Source organism: Narcine bancroftii, chromosome 3 (genome assembly GCF_036971445.1).
Source record: "Narcine bancroftii isolate sNarBan1 chromosome 3, sNarBan1.hap1, whole genome shotgun sequence".
In the NCBI taxonomy this organism is placed as follows: Eukaryota; Metazoa; Chordata; class Chondrichthyes; order Torpediniformes; family Narcinidae; genus Narcine; species Narcine bancroftii.
The window spans coordinates 363,444,366-363,464,193 of record NC_091471.1 but is presented as its reverse complement, the minus strand read 5'-3'; the positions used below and the strand labels follow the sequence as shown (position 1 = coordinate 363,464,193).

Below are 19,828 nucleotides of genomic sequence, written 5' to 3'. Positions count from 1 at the left end.
GGCATGGGAATTTACAGCTAGGTCCTTTCAATTAATTTGGATCAGTAGAGGATTAACTATCACCTGGGTCCCTAGGTTGAGCTTTAGTAAGGCTCCCCCTGACCTTGGTCCCCCCTCACGTATTTTAAATTTATCCGCTGGGTATGTACTCAGAGTGTGCGTGTATACACTGTGCTTGGCGTTGGCAGGATAGAATTGATGGGCGTGGCGGTTGGCAATAGCCCAGTGTAGAGGGGTACATGAGGAGGGGAGGTGTTGGGCCAGTAGTGGGGTGTCTTGGTGCCACCTGCTGGTAGGGGTGGTGGGGACTTCATCATCAGTTCCCTGCTGCACAACAACCCCCACGCCCACCCCCCTCCAGGGTTTTACCAGCCAACCGCCCCGCCTTTACTGCTTCCTGAATTGTTTTCAATTCATACTTTTCTTTTCACCACGGCCTTGGCCCACGGAGACAGTGAACCGCGGAAATATCGGACTGCGACCCATACTTACATTCTTCTGAGTTTTCCTCCATCATGTGGATGGTTGTTTTCTCCCACCCGCCCCCAGTCTTGGTTTATCCGTTTCAATGAGCCTACAGTCAGTGCCAGATTAACGTCGAAGTCATGGGCTCGAAGAAACTTGAGCAAGAACTCATCCCCCAAACCCAGCGGCCAACTCTGTCTCTGCTTCAGCACCCGGACCCTGAGCTGCGACACGGAGTCTGGGTGAACCTCACTGCCCCCGGGGTCTCCTCCAGCAGCTCACACACTGTTGACATGGTGGGGTGTGGCAAACACTCAGAGCAAGTTCAGAGTGTTGGTCACATCCTCCCACCCCCACCATGTCGGCAGAGTGCGTGCCGCAGGAAGAGACCCCAGGTGCTCAGCGGCGGTGAAGACGCTGCCTCCAGATGCTCTGCGTGAGCTGCTTTAATTCAACACCTACCCCTCCAACTTCCCACCAAACGATTAGATTTTTAAGGTCTCCCTGACCGAATTGGATGTTAAAAATTGAGTCGTTTTCTTTGGGAAGGTGGAGGATTGCACATGCTACTGCCGCCGCCAGCCCCCAGACACCACTGTGCGCATCACCCCGGCAACGGCGCAACGCTGACTCTGGCCCACAGCCACCGGCTTCAGAAGTTCAATAAGTGTGAAACAATAGGTGAGACCTGGCTACCCTTTACTGAGTTCCTAGGAGCTCTAGCCCCCTTACCTTCTGGGCCCCTAGGTTTCAGCCTACTCGGCCTAATGCCACTGATTTGGATGATGTAGTGAATGAGACTGCGCAAGTTCTGGGAAAGGATGAAGTAAATCTAATCGTCAGTTGTCTACAGAATGCGGTGAATCAGAATCCGGTTTATTACCATGAACGTGTGTCATGAAATTTGTCGTTTGCAGCAGAGGTATTGAGCAGAACAAGGTGCAAAAATTAATACAAATTACAATTTAGTGAATTCATGATGTTAAAAAAGTAAATAACTACAGTAAAAAAGAAAAAGTGACGTAGTGTCCATAGGTTCACTGCTCATTCAGAAATCTGATGGCAGAAGGGAAGAAGCTGTTTTTGCAAAATTAAGTGTGTGTCTTCAGTCTCCTGTACCTCCTTCCTGATGGAAGCAGTGAGAAAAGGGCATGACCTGGAGGGTGAGAATCCTTGATGATAGAATCTGCTTTCTTGAGGCACCGATTCTTAATGGAGTGATGACTCGTGCCCATGATGGTGCTGGCCAAGTTTACAACTCTCTGTAGCACATTCTGCCCTGTGCATTGGCACATCCATGCCCGACAGTAATGCAACCAGTCAGAATGGTCTCCAGGGTAGATCTATAGAAATTTGCAAGTGACTTCGGTGACATAGCAAATCTCCTCAAACACCTAATGAAATATTGCCATTGGCATTCCTTCTTCATGTTTGCATTGACATGATGGTCCCAGAATAGATCTTCAGAAATGTTGACAGCCAGGAATCTGGTCCCTCGATGAGGAATGGCTTGTGTTTTCTTGGCTTTCCCTTGAAGCCTATGATTAGCTCCTTAGTTTTACTGATGATGAGTTCAAGATTGTGTTCTGACACCACTCAACGAGCTGATCTATCTCCCTCCTGTGGGCTTCCTCATTGCCATCTGCAATTCTGCTGACAACTGTGATGTAACCCGCAAATTTGTAGATGTCATTTGACTTGTGCCTAGCCACACAGTCATGGGTGTCGAGTGAGTAGAACAGAGGGCTAAGCACGCATCCTTGAGGTGGCTGATTGTCAGTGAGGAGGAAATGTTGTTGGGAATCCTCAGTGACTGTGGTCTTCCAGTTAGGAAGTCAAAGATCAAATTCAATCGAGTTCCAATTGGGTGTTTGATGCCAGAAGTAGGTGGGAAGGGACTATGTTGTGCTGAGGAGATTTTGAAGATCTCTATGGGCTTGTGCTTGAAAATGTCAACTCAGTAGCTTGAGTAAAACAAAGGAGATTAAAAACAGTTAAGGCTCAATTGAAGAACCATGGAAATAATCCAGAGGAACAAGGTCAGAGGCAATGACTTTTTATATTCAACTTGAACAAGATGAAAGAGAAAAAGTACTGTATTAATTTAATTTAATCAAACAGTGTCAGGCCATTTCGGCCCACAAGTCTGTGCCACCCATTAACCTACACCCCTGTACGTTTTAGAATGGTGGGAGGAGAAATCCCACACAGACACAGGGAAAACCTACAAACTCCTTACAGACAGCGTGGGATTTGAACCTTGGTCCGGTCCCGATCACTGGCGCTGTAAAGGCGTTGCACCAACTGTGCCACTGCATCAAGATGGAAAATCAAAATACAAGCCGGAGTGTGATCGGACGCATGAACAGAGGAGGTTGAAGAGAGGATATGATATGATTGCATTTATGGCATTTAGTGCAAGATAAAACGGCATATAAATGATCATCATAATGTAATTAATGATTACATTAGATTCTGTCTTACCCTTGCTGTGCAGAAACTTGTAATGCAAAGTATGTGTGTTTACACAGTCAAGCATGTTAGTTCTGTCTGAGATCTGTTTGAAAACTGATCCATGAAAACTATCAGGGATTACAAAAGTAACGTTAAGTCAGTTTCTAGAGGTGTTCGTCGCCAAGGAATTTTTTTTTAATTATGTCTGATTAAATTTCTCTTAATGATTATTTAAGTGTATATTTTCACTGGTATTAACAGTTAATTGAAGGAATAATTTAATATGTGCAGATGGTTATAGGTTTACAGGGGTTGGTATTTTTTGTTTAAGTCATAGTTTACATGAATGTGAGTGCACCTTTAAGAATTGCGCCCAGTGTGTGGTAAGTTTCATACATTGTTGTACCAGCAACTGATGTTAGTTGAATGTTGATTGTCTTCAATAAAAGATGTTTCTTTGGCAGTTGTATCTTTATTGCATGCCTGAACGAACAACATAACAAAAGAGTTCATTGGATGCTAAAATCTGAAGTAAATTTATAGACTGTCTAAATTGGAACAATTCTCTCATATATTCAAAAGAGTAATTTTGGGCAGATTGAATCTGTTTTTAAGGAAATGGAATGTGTGGTCTCAGCATTTTTGTCTAGTGCATGCTACAGATGTGCAAGGCTATGATGGTGAACTAAACTACCTTCAGTTTATTGGTTTAGAGTGGCTGCAATCAGAAAGAAGTCGCAGGCACAAAAATTGTTCACGTGTGATCTCCTGAGATATTACAGTTTTATTTCTTCCTGAACTTGGTGTCTTTTCATCTATGTTACGCCTGCTTTAAGAGTTTATTCATGATAATTTTTAATTCCCCCTCCATTAATCATTGGATAATTAGTTTCCATTATCCCCTAACTTGGACTGAAATGGATGGACAATTGCCTGTATTTTGGATGTCATTTTGGGCCTTGGATAAACTAAAATCCAATTCTGAAACCCAGTTTTTTTGTGGTCTGATTTATTCATCAATATCCCTGGTGGTCAGGAAGGAGCACCATCAGTCCAAGGCATCTGTTTTCCCTTCAGCATAAAAGGCTTCCCAACTGATGCATTCATTTTATCAGGCTGTCTCAAGAGGTTCGTTCACCCCACCAAGCACCTTGTGTAATAAATTGCAAAATTCTTTTACGGGAATTTAGTCCTTCAATTTAAGGACATGAAAAGCACAAAGCTGGATATTCTTTTAAGTTTTGCGCCAGGTCAGTATAAACTGAAATTGGAGATGCTAAATCCAAATTAATATATATTGCATAAATGGCTTGGGGCAGTACTTAAGAGTTGGTAACATTGAGTAGGAATGGAAGCCTGCAAACCTGCAGTACCTCTTGATCATTTCAAGGTAAAAAATAACTATTCTTTTATAAGGATCAAACGCTAATGGGTATTTTTTTTTCCTACAGGCCTATTATTGAAAATGTGTTGGAAACCTGTCTGAAAAATCTATTCAAAAGTCCTGGGGGAATGCTACATTGTTGGAGATGCCATCTTACAGATGAAATGCTAAATGAAGCCTCTGTTTGGGAAAGGACATGAAATACTGTATGGGCCTATTCTGAAGGGATCCCTGGTGTGCTGGAAAATACATGTCCTACTATCAACATCACTGAGATCCATTAGAGTGGTAAGTGGGCCTTTCATGTGTTGAAGAGGCACAGTGCAGGGATTGCATTAGTCGTGCAGAAAGTCTATTCCTGTATAATTTCCTCCAGTGCAGTGGTTCTCAACCTTTCTCGGTCTTAGGCCCACCTGGCCTAACATGCCATGGCCCACTAGTGGTGATGACTGAGCAATATTTTCAAATCAAAAGCAGTTCTGTTTTTTTAAAAAAAACAACCCACATCTTTATATAATTTAAAGTATTTTTTTTAACATTTTTTAAGGTCCACATGGACACACATCATGGCCCACTTTTAGAGAACCACTGCTCTGGTGGGAGTTTACTGGACAGTAAAGATGCATTCATTAGGATGCTCTTTATTGACCACAGTTCAGCATTTACCACTATTTTCCCTTCAAAACTGATCAGCAAACTCCAAGACCTGGGACTCAACACTCCACTGTGTAATTGGATCTTCTCACCTCCAGCCCACAATCAGTGAGGATCGGTAAGAAATTCTCAACAATCCCCCATCACGACTGGAGTAGCACAAGGCTGTATTTTTAGCCCCCTGCTCTACTCACTTTATTCCTACGATTGTGTAGCTTAGTATGACATTAACACCATCTACAAATTTTCCAATGATACCATGGTAGTGGGTTGTATAAAGGAAGGGGATGCATCAGCATACAGGAGGGAGATTGAAAACTTGACTGAATGGTGCACCAACAACAACCTTGCACTCAATGTCACCAAAACTAAGGAGCTGATTGTTAACTTGAGGGAGGGAAAGCCAGAGGAATACAATCCAGAGAACACTGGAGAATCAGAGGTGGAGAGGATGAGCAAATTTAAGTTTTTGAGAGTCATTATCTCAGAGGATCTTTCCTGGATCTAACACATGAATGGCATCATGAAGAAAGCACTTCTACTTCCTCAGGAGTTTGCAGAAGTTTGGTATGACACCAGAAACCCTGGCAAATTTCTACAGAGGAATGTTGGAAAGTGTGCTGACCAGCTGATATGGGGACACCAATAACCCCCCCCCCCCCCCAGTGTAAAGCCCTCCAAAAGATAATGGGTACAGTCCAGGACATTACAGGCAAAACCCTCCCCACTTTTGAGAACATCTACAAGGAACACGCAGCAATCATAAAGAATCCACATCACCAGCACATGCTCTGTTCTTCCTGTTACCATCAGGAAAGAGGTCTAGGTGCCACAAGACTTGCATCACTGGGTTTAGGAACAGCTGCTACCCTCCACCATCAGACTCCTCAATGACAAACTCAGTCAGGGACTCATTTAAGGACTCTTCTGCACTTCATGATTTTTTTTATTTATTCTCTGTGTATTGCACAGTCAATTTGTTTATATTTGTTACCTGTTTACAATTTTTCAAAAAATTTACATGTATACGCTGTGTACAGTCTTTTTGCATTACCAGTAAGTGGTAATTCTGCTTCGCCCGCAAGAAAAAGGAATCTCAGGGTTGTATTTGAGGTCCTGTATGTACTCTGACAATAAATTGGAAATCTGAGATAGTGTGGGGAAGTTTATTGCAGTCAACTACTTGGGTGAGATGGTGAGGCTTGAGAAGTATCAGGTTCAAGGGATGTTAAACTTGTTGGGGAGATATCTGAGAAAATGAAGGGAAGGTAAAATTGGTCAATAAGATTAGGGCAATACACAAAGAGATGTGTGGACTTAGAGAAGATGAAGTAGAAGTTGGAGAGACCAAGATGGTAGAGATTGAAGCAATGGTTCAGAGGAGATTGAGATCAAGAGTTTAGTTGGTTCCTGTCAGGCAGGTGGTGAGGAATCGGCAGTAGATCACATACCTGCAGGGCAATATTGCACATGTACTATCAGTGATACATTGCGGCGATATCATGGTCAGACCCCTGTACACTCTGTCCATCATTGACCTGGAGGATCACATCATGATTTAACATGCCAAAGTATTCAATTGTGTTTATCGATCATCTTTCAGGTAGAACTATTGTTTTGAAGATAAAAATGCTGAAATGTTCTTTAGAATTTCCGTCACTTTACCAAGTCAATAGCTCTTAGTGGGAGCTTCCTGTCTATACAGTATATCAGCTGCTATGTTTCCTACATTACAACGGTGATCATGTTTAGAAAGAGCACTGGAACCTAAAAGGGATGTAGGAGGAGTTATACAGAAGGATGAGATCATTTTCAGTTGTAACTATTCTAGTCCATTCTTGCGAAGGAGGTCATTATTCAGAATTGCTGGGGAGACAACAGGACTAAATGTGACGAGCAAATAGCAGGCCACAACCTAGCCAGTATTTGCGTGACAATGCCTGTGCACTGCTGTTTGTAGGAGGTGCAGTGTGCGATTACAGCTGCCCTTGTGTGTATTTGTCCATGCCTCCAATCCCTTACCCCCCCCCCCAATCCCCCCAACTTGCTCACACGCCCCCTCCCTTCTGGCAGCCTACAACTGTTTTGGGTGGCTTGAATTCATCTGAATTCCAATCTCTTAACAACCTGTTGCTTGGTCTGAAGGCAGGGTCATCAAAGCAAACATCAGGCACATGGGGCCAGCACAAGAGCAAGTCAGGATGCATTTTTTTAAAAAGGTACTGCAATGGTCAGAGAACACACTGGACTCTAAAATCCTGCCTCCTGGAATCTTTTTCTGTTAATGAGGAGGTCGTTAGGAACCCAATGTCTGCTTAATCAATCAGAGAACATACAGCGTCTGTCCTGTGTCCAGAGGTTCTGTTATAATGTCATTTCCTCTGTTTTAGTGCTATTATTTATGGCTAAGTAAATTAAAATCACATTGAGTGTTCCACATGTTTGGTTAGTTGATTATTCTACTTTACCCCCTGTGTCTGGGTTGGATTGTAGTTCAAGGTCGACTGGTATTACAATGTCATATTTCTAATGTGTTTTGGATGTTGTTTCTGATCCAGAACCCATCCTCTTAAATGTAGCTGATTTATGCAGATTGGTATAAACTACATCCATCTTTCCCTGCTGGGTCATCTCCTGATCCTCTGTACGGCACACCACAACCTCCCCATTCAGCCCAGCTGTTGCACACTTCAAAAGGTAAAAATTCTTTTTCGTCCCAGGATTTGCACAACGTGTCTTTGGGACAAAAGGACATGGTGGCAAAGCCCCTTTCCTTCCATCCACCTGCGCAAGTTCATTGTTTATTTTCAATTACTGATAGATTTCGTTTGTATAAGGCGCAACAATCAGTGCGATGACGTGTGCAAATGAAAATAATGGGATCTGCCCGGTTTTGTTTCCAAGGCCAAAAGCTAGTTACAGATTGGGGGGGGGGAAGAAAATGTGTTGGCTTCTAGCAGAAACAGCATTTCTGATTAAAAATCCTCCTTTGGCGATGACCTCCTGGTTTATCCACAAAGTTTATGAATGAGTAGTTTTTAGAAAATCACACTAATGCCTGGCATTAGTCAGAATCCGTTCCCATTGAGAGCACAAAATCAGGCCAGTAAATAGACAGGAAATAAATGTCTCTGCTCTTGCAGGCATCAGGCTTAACGTAATGTATCTCTGCTGAAGATGTAAAACTAGTTTCATTTGGACAGTGATAAATAAGAAGGTGAATGTTTCTTGTTTCTTCTCTAAGTCTTGGCTTGAATTTGAAAGCCCTTGGGCTCATTGTTGTCAGTGGATTTTATGTTTTATGTCTTTGCGGAAAATTTTTCAGCAAGGGAGTGGCTGTATAGAAAGCAGATAACCTTACCTCATTCCCACCTGTGTTGCTGTTATTAGTCACAAAAAAATATGCTTGTTGGCCATATCTTCCACCAAACCAAGAGCAGGGCACAGCTCCCTCAATGGTTCAGAAAATAAATGCAGCGATAAATGCATAAAATGTAGTGTGCAGGCATGTGGTTGGCAGCACTGAAACTGGCTAGTCAGCCCTAGACCTATACTGTGCATATCCTTCCATTCCATCTTGATTCAATCCAGGCCATTCAGCCCTTCAATGCCTTTCCTTGTGATAGTGATCCACCATCAATAATCTCAAAAGGCTGGGGTTGTGAATCCATCAGGGCTTTTATTAACTTCTGGCGGTGCTCATATTTGTAGCTGCAAACCAGTTCCGCTTGTTATAAGCGGTCAGCGGAGGAGCCACGACAAAGATGGCGCCACGGGTCCTTCCCTTCTGGTACAGACCAGGAGCACGCGTACACGCTTAGGTCAGCGTGACGCGAGTTCCGGTACTGGAGGGCCCTGTTTGTTGAGCCTGCTCCGCCAGTCAATAAGATCATGGCTGAGCTGATCGCCTACTCAGCTCCACTTCCGCGCGATTCAAAAATCTATTTATCTACGTCTAAAATACATTTAATGAGGCAATGTCCGCTGGTTCATTGGGCAGGTTTTCCACAGATTCACTACTCTCTGGGAGAAGTAGTTCGTCCTCTGTCTTAAATCTACTCGCTTGAATCTTGAGGTATCTAGCTTCAAGTCCCTAGTTCTAGTAACACCTGCCCGTGGAAATAACCTCCCTTCTTCAATGAATAAACATGTTTCTGCATACTCCACCCATCATCTTCTACACACCAATGAGTATAATCCTATAATAGAGGGAATTGCTCGTGGGTTCCACACAGAGGGTGGTGGATATATGAAATAAGCTGCCAGAGGAAGTGGTAGAGGTAGGTATAATTATATCATGTAAAAGACAGGCCAAACACAGTCAAATGGGACGAGTTCAGGTTTACATCTTGGTTAGCATGAACAAGTTGAATGAAAGGGCCCATTTCCGTCCTGCCAAACTCGATGATTCTATGGTCATAAACTTCTACTCTCATAGAACATAGAAAAATACAGCACAGTACAGGCCCTTCAGCCCTCGATGTCATGGTGACCCATATATTCCTTAAAAAATCTAAACCCTTCCTATCCCATAACCTTCTATTTTCCTTTCATCCTTGTGTCTAAGAGTTTCTTAAATGTCCCTAATGTTTCACCATCTCTGGCAAAGCATTCAAAGCACCCACTACTCTCTGTGCAAAAAAAACTTACCCTAGACATCGCCCCTAAATTTCCCTCCCTTAACTTTGTACACATATCCTCTGGTGTTTGCTGATCCTGCCCTGGGAAATATGTGCTGACTACCCACCCTATCTATGCCTCTCATAATCTTTTACACCTCTATCAAGTCTCCTCTCGTCCTTCTGTGCTGCAATAAGGCTTGTTTCCCCAATCCAGGCAGCATCCTGATAAATCTCCTCTGCCCCCTCTCCATACCTTCCACATCCTTCCTATAATGAGGTGACTAGAACTGAACACAATACTCGAAGAGTGGTCTTACCAAAGATTTGTAGAGTTGTAACATGACCCCTCTACTCCTGAATTCAATCCCCCATTAAGGAATCCCAGCATCCCAGATGCCTTCTTAATTATCCTAACAACCTGTGCGGCGACCTGAGGGATGTAGGGATATGGACCTCAAGGTCCCTCTGTGCAAACACATTCTTAAGCAACCGACCATTAACCCTGTACTCAGCCTTCTAGTTAGTCCTTCCAAAAAGTAGCACCTCACACTTAGCTGCATTGAAATCTATCTGTCACTTTTCTGCCCAACACTGTATCCTGTCTCTGCCCTCTTGTAACCTTTGACAGCCCTCAACTCCATCCACAACTCCTCCAACCTTTGTCTCATCCTTTTCCATATGTCTCTCAAGGAACAAAACTCTGTGTTTCTTTGCCTTTTACACTCATTGCTTCGATTGATTTTTGTGGATCTTGAAAATAACATCTCTAAAATCACTGCACTGGAGCATCGAGATTTTGGGATTGGGCTGAGATTTGGAATGGGAATGATTTCGAAACTCATGGGAAATCGATTAATATTTCAACCCCTGTTCACTCTCCAGCAACCCTTGACATAAACTTTGTACGTGTTTGACGATGTGTTTAGCGGGGACATCTCTGATCTATCTCATCCGTAAAGCTTTGCAGTTGAAAAGTTTAACAATCAAACTTGAGATTCAGATTTAGGCAAGATGCCAGAGACCTGCTGAAAAGAAAGATATAAATGCTGCACATCTTTGGAGATGGGGGAGTTAAAACTACTGGAAGAAATATGAGAAAACATTTATGGATTTTAAAAATAAATAATTCCCATTATTTAGTCCTGGCATTCCTAATGTTGGGCCCCTTCTCTTCCATGTATAACTACAGCCCAAAGTTGAATAACAAATTTTCAGGAATGAATCTGAAGAAAGAGTGTTAGGGTTCATTGCCACAGAATGCAATCCCCTGTGCATGTTTGGGCATCAAGAGAACTTTGGCTGCCTTTCCCTTGCTTCAGTCCCCCACAATCTCTCATCCATTTATTTTCTGTTATCGCTATGCTATGCAGTCTGACATTGCCTAATGCAGCATTGATAAACCTGGTATTTTGCTGGCTTGTATGCTCAACTGCCAAGATGCCAATTCATCAGGAAAGCTGAAAATAAAGGAATCGCCAAGCATAAAATTACTCCTGAATTAATCTAATCCTCATAAATCTTATCTCCTGGGTGTACAGAGGCCCCATCTCACTGGTATTACAAAGGATACAGACACCAAACCACACATCTGGGATGAGGGAGGAAACCGGAGCATCCAGAGGAAGCCTGTGTGGTCACAAGGAGAACATGTAAACTCCATCCAGACTGCATCTGAGGTCAGGATTGAATCCTGTGTTGCAAGGTAGCAGTTCCTCTAGCCTTGCTTCCCTTGGTGCTGAGGGAGGCTGGAGGGTCAGAAAAGTACAAATTGTCACTGATTTTTAAAAAAATGCTTTTTTTTTTCCCCCCATTATGATCGTTAGGCAGCTTGTTCAAACAGCCATTATTATTTATGAACTTTGACAATGGATCCAGATGCTTAAAGATATCACTGAGGCTGAATTTTATTCTTGCTTTACATCCACACACCTGCATCTCAGTCAAGAAGAATTGGAGGGCAATCAGGAACGGCAGCTCTGGACAGCGTTCCTTTCACTTCTCCAGGGACAAAGGAGATGAACATCAAAATAACGCCAAGGTCAAAAAGACAAACTGTTCTGAAAAGGATTCCCAGGGCAGGAAGTGTTTGCATCAGGACATTTCACTTCCTGTTAGCAAATTAAACCCTTAACATGACCACACATCAATCAGATCGACAAGTCTTCCGCCTCCCTGTAAATCTTGTGTGTATGTGTTTGTGTTTTTACGATTGTCAAGGTAGACGCTTCCTTTTCATACTGATTGCTGCAAATACAGCTTCCAACAAAGATTATTTGCCACACAGATTTAGCTTTGCTTGATCTATATGTAAAAATAGTTAAACACAAAAAACTGTAGCTGTTGGAATCTTGCACGAACAAAAAATTCCTGTAGGAACTCAATCGTTCAGCCAGCATCCATAGATAGAAATAGATGTCAACGTTATTATGTCTGGACCTTTAAAATGTAGGCATACAGTACAGTAACAGCCTCTTCTGGCCCATGAGCTCGTGCTGCCCATTTGACCTTAAACCCCCATACATTTTTTGAATGGTGGGAGGAAACCAAAGCACCCAGAAGGTAACCCACGCAGACGCAGGGAGAACGTACAAACTCCTTACAGACAGCAAGGGATTCGAACCCCTGTCCGGATCACTGGTGCTGTAAAAGCGTTGCAATCGTGCTACCCCATTATTGAGACAAAGTGAAAAGGGGATGATATTATGGATCTAAAGGGGGAAGTAACCGGGGAGGGACCAAGAGATGATCAGGCATCATTCAGAAGATCCGAGAGCCAGAGAGACCTCTGGGAGGGGGGATAGCATCATTACTACAGTTTTGCATGCCCAACCTAATCTACTGCACTCAGTGTTCTCCGAACATTGGTGAGGCCAAAGACAGATTGGGTGACCGTTTTGCCGAATACCTATGCTCTGTTTATGGGTCTAAGCCTGAGCTTCCATTTCAACTCCCCAATCATTCCCACAACAATATTCATGCCTCACCCTATCCATTATTGGAGCAAGGCCAAAAGTAAATGAAATGAGGAACAACGCATCATATTTTTCAAATTTTAGGTGATTCCCCCACCCCCATCTGGTTCCACTGTTGCCATCCTACCCACCTCTCTACCTACCCCCGTATTTCTCTTTCTAACTTTTCACTCCACATCCCGCTTTTTCCTGGAAATACAGTGTCCTCAAGGGCCAGTAATTACTTTTGAGATTACTATTGAGAGGTCTCTGGGCCAAAGAAAGCTGTGCAGCTGAATAAGGGGATGGGGACACATTGTCTTCCATAACATCCACCCAAAGGCACTGAGATATCTGGGATGTCTGTTAGCACACATTATAGCTGCTAACCAGTCCTCAGCAATGGTCCACTATCTTCCAGACCATTCATGGCCCAACATGAGCTTTCACAAGCAACCTCTCCTAATCAAGGCATGGGGCACTTCATTTCTGGCTTTGTGACAAATTCCCACCAGCAGCATTAATCATCAGGGAGGGCAGAGAGTTACTTGGGTCCTAACACCCAGTGTACAACAGGGGTGGGCAAGGGTTTAAAGCAGGTTTCCAGCTCAGAAACACTTCATACATGATGTTATAATGGCCTATTTTACGGATGATTCCATTATCATTCCTGTCCAGGGAGCATGTTCTACTCACTAATTGAGGCGTCAGTGTCAAGGTTAGAGTTGCAGCTTAACATGTCCATTACGACGATTTTGCTTCCTGAACACTTTTAGGTGTATTTTATAGATTTTGGACTGCTGATCACAAAAATCAGCTTAAAATTTTCCCCTTGCGTACCATTATATAAATATAACCTATTTTTGTGATTTCCTCTCATATTTTAAGTCTGCTTCAAACATACAAAACCATGAAGTGCAAACATGTCACTGAAAATTCATTTTCTGCATTTGCACTTGGACGTATTCCCTGCCGATCTTGGTACGGTCAGTGATGAACACGGTGAAAGATTTCACCAGGTCATTGCAACCATGGAAAACCCATATCGGGGCCGACTATTGTTGGAATTTAAAACGAGAGGCATCAGATGCTGAGTACAAACAAAAATCAGCGACAAAACATATTTAGGTCAGTTGAACTAGCGCAATGTGTCAACGTCATTGTATAATTATACATATTAAATTCAATTAAAGTTCATGTATCTCTGGCTTCCTGCATGATACAGCAAATCTGAAATTATCTTTGTGTGTTCATCTTGACGTTGGTTACCATAATCCTCAATTTGTTTTCAGGAAGCAAACAAGGTGGAACAAAAATATTAATGAAGGTTGTTGAAGGTCTCAAATCGCAACTGCATTTGATCCAATGATGTATCAAAAAGTACATCACGTGATGCGCACAGGTTTTTGAAAATAACAGCACACCCGTCCATTGAAGCATTGGTTTGTTGTGCAAGTTCAGCACAAGTGACCAGAGGATAGAATATCAGAGGAATTACCTTCTCAAGGGCAAATAGGGATTGGAATGAAACACCAGCCTTACCAATGATACCATTTCCCAAGAAATGAATTCTGAGTACAGTTTGCATTGGAGGGACAAAGGAGAAATGTTCCCGGAGATGGTGGCTCCGTGATCTAGGATTCCGCCTCCTGACGTTCTGTGTGCTCTCCAAGAAACAATGGCATGGTTGTCTCCAGCCTGGAAGGGTCAGTGTTGCCAGGAGTACAGGTCAGCAGTGAGGTGGCATTTGAGGATGAGTTTATTGCCATATATATTGTACTTGTGCACCGAAGTTCTTACTTGCTGCAGCCAACCAAGTACTTCATAAAAACAACTACAATTACACACATTAAATTAAAATATTTGGAGTTAATCTGCCAAAAACTCGGGTGGACCAATGAGGAACTTTTTTTCCCCGAAATTTATGGGACATCTTGGCATGGAAGGGCATCTTCATACCTCATACGACAGGAGTTCTACTTTATTGATGGCACCCAGCCACACACAACATGGATTTATGTATCTCCTTTGAATTAGTGAAATTCCAAAGCACTTCCTTGGCCATTTATCAAATTTTAAAAATAATGAATACAGGCCACAAAGAAATACTGGTTAATCTTCGTCTAAAAGAAAAGAATCTAAAAATTTCCTTAACAGATAATCAGGATGTTGTGGGCTGGGGGAGGGGCTGGGATTGTGGCAGGAATTCCAGAGCTCAGGCACCGGATTGCCAGAGGCTGGGGGAATAGAATTAGAATTGTGTGGAGTTGGGGTCTGCAGCTATAACCCTGCATTATTTGCTTTGATTTGACTGCTAGTTGAATTTACTGCAGTGAACTACCCACTCTACTGCCTGTGGCAGACTGCTTGCAAATGCATTCGATCATTCGGATGCTGGCACCTTTACAGCATGGACTTTCTTCTGTATCATTTTGTAGTTTTGTGTCCCAACCTTAACGTTCTTCCCTCTCCCCACACCACCACCGCCCCCCCCCCCCCACCCCCAGTCCAGCCACCACCTCCACAAACCCGTGCCACCACAAGATTCCCACTGTCTCAGTAGAGAGTGCGGGCAAGCAATCTGCTCCCAGACCTCTGCCAATACTGGGCTGCCATCAGTCACTCGTCCTGAAACAGACCTTCCCTCTGCTTTCCCCTGCCGGCTCTGTGAGGAAGATCCTCGCCTCCTATTCATCATTTGCCTCAGGCCAGCAAATACCGAGGCTGCAACTGGGGAATCGAGGGCCTAAAGCTACGTCCCACATGCCCCGCAGTCTCCTGATATCAGAGCAACTTACAAACTGAACCGTTTGCTGTGATTGTTCTGGTGAAAGTTCAGTTAAAACTCCATGAGGCAAACTGCCAATGTAGGCCTACTTTCAAGAATAGTTTATGACTTTCATTTAGTAAAGCAGGCCATCATGGGACAAGTCCTTGATGGTGTACAGATAACTGAACAATAGTTTCGGCACCAATGAAACACTGCAGCAAAAGGTGTGTCAAAAATAGAACAACCAAGGCTAGGTCATGATGTTTTCAATACCTGCTGGAAGGCACAGAAAGATATTAATTCAGTTCTATTGTTCTTGTTTGTCCCTGCTTCAGCTTCCTTGCTTTTGTAATTTCTGGCTTAACAGATTTTTCTGCTTCTTCGTATGATGCCACTGGGTTTGGTGAACAGGATTTGATTTGTCACTCTCTAGCCATGACGGGAGATGGCGGTGAGACTGTCGTAGCCATAACGATAGCTGGTGTGGACCTGGGTGGAGCAGAGACGCATCTTTCAGTGCTCCTCCAGAGGGACCTACTGCTCAATTGTGGCCTGACAGCTCCATTCATGTCTAAACCAACTGCAGAAGGTTGGTGGGTGGTCAGGGGGTGGGATGGCTACAGGTACAGAAGGTGGGCCAGCCTGCCCAGCCCAGTGAGGACATGCCCACAGTACTGTGTTCCACCACACTCGCTGTGCCTGCATTGGATTCCTCCGGGTTCTCCAGTAACCCACCACCCTTCAAATATTTGAGGATTGTTTGTCAAATGATGCATTCAGGAAGGTGGGGGGGGGGTAGTGTTGGATTAAAATATTGCGGGCCCCGTAGTATATAAATAGTGCTGAATGGCGCATTGACGGTGCATGCGGAGTGTGACACCAGCACAAAGACGAGGTCAGAGGAACCGATTATGGACCATTGCTAAGCTACATCATTTCTGGCACACATGTTTAGATATTCATTAATTGACACCGGTGGGTCGATTATCTTCACATGGAATATTTTTATTTTTAAAATGGATATTGTCATTACTTGTGGCAACTCTTCTCTCCCTCGATGTTATGCTTCGACTGTGTAAACAAACAGCAAATGTGGACACGCCACAAGGAGTGAGATTCCTTAAGATGAACTAAGGACTGCTTTGCATTTTCAAACCCGCTATCTTCCTGCCTGCTTTGGCGCACCTTTATGGATTTACTGCTGATTCTCTTGGGACTTTCGTGGCGCCACATCGATTAAGCGACCTGGATTCCAGATTAGCTCCCTGGTTACAGTCGCAGTCGTAGGAAAAAAATAAAGGCTGTTCACATTTCCAAGCACATTATTGCGGTTAATAGTAATCATAACACATTTCCTGGAATAACCAATCTGCAAACTTGCCTCCAACTGCAATGACCCTGTGTCTCTTTTTGCTAAGTATTGGGAGGAGTCATATTATTGGTTTTGTGTCTTGTTAGGTACCTCATTATCCTGCTCGGCGCAAACAACTTTTCACCACTGAGTCTTCCAAGCAACCAGAAACTGCCAATGAAGCAAGACTTGAACATTCATCGCCATAAAGAATCTCCCACATTAAAACAAAACGTACTTATGGTGGCTGACTCAATGCAGGATCAATGGCCATCTTCGTTACCCATAATCCCTCATGCAGCTGGAACCGCTCTGCTTTTCCCCAGTGCTGACACAGGCAGATCGGTCCCGGCTGCATGGGGTGGGGGGATTGTGCGTAACAAAGACGGCCATTGCTCTCGCATTGAGCCGTCTTCGTGAGCTGCCGGCGCGGCCCCGAAGTGGCCTGGTCAGATGCCGGAGTGATGCTCCAGTGAACTTTGACAGCACTGCACCCCTGCTGCCGTTTCGTGAGTAAGATGGGGTGAGGGGCGACGGATGGTGATGAGATACAGCGCACCCATAGCCTGCGTTAATAACCCTGATTAAAGGTGATAATTGGCTAAAATCACTAACCTTATAGTTCTGCACAAAGATGGAAAAGAAAATGTTTAAATTCATAATTTATCGTACTGCCATAAACGGCGGGGTCCCTTTAAAATACGGGGCCTGTCGCGTATGCTACTTTTGCAACAACATTAATTCGGCCCTGTGGCAGGGGGCTCGATCTCATGGGCCAGAAGGGCCTTTTACTGTGCGCAACCAATTTTCTCTTGCAACCGTGTCTGCCTGTCCCGCATCGGACTTGTCAGCCACAAACGAGCCTGCAGCTGAATTGGACATTACCCCTCCATTAATCTTTGTCCGCGAAGCCAAGCCAAAGAAAAGAAGAAGAATCTACATTTGAGAAAAAAAGAGAGGGATGGTCTTTATGCAGAGGACTGTGGAAATCTCAAACCTGGCAGGAAGTTGTTACGAGGGTCTCAATGATCTTTAAACATTTCAGAATGAGCTCTACTCCATTCAGACTTTCAGATGAGACAACCTTGCACACTTTGCAATGACTTTGGTTCATTTGGATCTGGAGATGACATTGTCCAGAGGGTTCTTTGGAAGAATGAGACGGAAATCTTATGGTTGCATCATAATACAGGTCAAATAGGGTGAGTCTGTAACCAGTAAGTAACTCAACAAATAACTTGGGACAAGAAACAAAGAAACTTGGCCGCATGGTTCCCTTTTGTAATGTAAACTGGTCTCAGCCCGATTCAGATAAGAAACCTTGTTGAACAGGTACGACAGCATTGCGCACTGCTGAATATACTATGTTGTTCAAAGTTTACAGATAAACAGGTGATTGCACTAACATATAAGTGAGTGTAAATAAAACAAAAACAACATGGTTAAATGCAAAAAAAAACAATCTGGATGCAAATCTCTGCAGTTCCTTTTGAAAAATATTAAATGCTATGGAATTTTTTCAAAAATGCCTTTCTATAATCTTCATCCAAAATAAATTGCTTTTAACTTTCTATCAGTGTCAGTGCAAGTCTCGACCTGATGTCAAAATGCGATCAAAGTGAGCATCTTACCATTACAGAAGAGATCTAACAAAGTGATTCACATTCCAGTAATTGGTTTGTTTGATCTTCAAGCCCAATTGAAGTGAGTTTGCACACATTAAACTCCTAGTGCAAATGCAACGGATCTTGGAACATTTCTGCCATTTTACTCCTCTCAATGGATATGAGTAGACGTTATTATCTGGGAAATGGATCCAATGGAAGTTAGAGCCCATATTGGCCATGTTCTTCACACATCAATTCTTTGTTTCTGAAAAATGCACGGGAGTGCATTTGCAAAGGTTTGGTCTAAGTGAGATTGGCAAGTATTATTTACAATTTTGGGAAAGTTTTAAGTCCGGGCAGAGGGGTGGGGGGAGGTGTTCAATTTAAAATGGTTCATCCATTTCTATAGGAAACCGTATAGGAACCCATCACTGGAGTTTGATGGTAATGGCATCAAGCTGAAGCAGATACAGATATTTGTGTTAATAGGCTGTTATGTTTACTCTAAGTAAGTCCCTCCTCAAACCTTCCCTTCACAAACAGCCCTCGTGTTGACCAGAAACACTTCCAGCACCTTCCAGTCGTTTTGGTTGGATTACTGCCTAATGTCACTCTGGCCACAAACTTGGGCCAGATCCCTGATGTGTTCATCCACCAATGATCTCCCATTGACAAGAGCAAAGTCTAAGAGTTGACCTCAGCCAGTTCCTGACCCATGGGTCATCCTTGCAATGATGAGATTAAAAAGTGTAACATGGAGGATTGGGGCTTCCCTGCAAACTGGGTGCTGCCTCTCACTGCAGTGACATGTTCCTGGTATTGCAGGAGAGCCACACATCAGCATATTGGCTCTTTATCACTGATGTTGGTGTTGGAGGCAAGTTTGGACCTTTGAGGCAATCCATTTCATTTCTCCTACAGGAAACAGCTCAGTTGCCTAATTCCATTGCTGATCACAATCAGTTAACTTTTCATCAGATAAAATTCTGTGCGTGATTGCAGTCAGGCACTATCTGCCTGTGTGGTCTTGAGGAGGGTCCAGAGCAACTTCAGTCTCTCTGGCTGCTGATCCTGGTTTAACATTGTACTCCACCTGCTCTTGTGTCATTGAGACCAAAGTTGCAGGTAGAAAACATTGAGAGCTCCAAGTTCTGCTTCTGATGTCTTCAAGGTTTGTGTGCGTGTGCACGCACAATGAAGAAAAGGTGTCATACAATAATTTCGCACTTATTACCATAATCTACAAATTAGTGAGCCTACAACTTGGAACCTACAAAGTGGCTCACCCAGTCCTTTGTGAAACGTGAGGTATCTTGTATGGTTCCTTCTAAACCCTGCCCTGTTTAACGTCACATACGGGGTGTGAATCTCTGATTCACTAGCCTTGCTTCCTCTTTTAGGGATGCTTTCTATCAGATTTGTTGGAACTACCGTCACTAATATTTGTTAGACTGCAATGTCGGAAAAATAGTGGAAAAAATTAACATAATTACTGCCCATGTTGTCGTTCACACTGGGCTCCTTTTTAGACTGCAAGTACCTGAGTGCAACAGTCCCAGTGGTTGGACGT

At 43.4% G+C, this 19,828-nt stretch overlaps 1 protein-coding gene and 1 long non-coding RNA gene across 5 annotated transcripts in view; one reads left to right on the top strand and one right to left on the bottom strand.

Moving 5' to 3' along the window:
* Positions 1-19,828, top strand: part of bahcc1b (BAH domain and coiled-coil containing 1b) — a 421,144-nt gene that overhangs the window by 386,069 nt on the left and 15,247 nt on the right. For 3 of the 4 annotated variants that reach the window (XM_069930138.1, XM_069930136.1, XM_069930134.1), the window contains one exon: positions 4,371-4,591. The gene's annotated coding sequence lies outside the window, so the exon portion shown is untranslated. Of the gene's footprint in view, positions 1-4,370; positions 4,592-16,758; positions 17,195-19,828 lie in introns of those variants that run through there. The other variant, XM_069930135.1, reaches the window with a different exon arrangement.
* On the bottom strand, positions 1,447-11,583 carry LOC138759543 (uncharacterized). The gene is made up of 3 exons (XR_011354917.1): positions 11,509-11,583; positions 11,150-11,324; positions 1,447-2,429 (listed from the first exon to the last, which is right to left on the bottom strand). It is a non-coding gene; the product is annotated as an uncharacterized lncRNA (long non-coding RNA).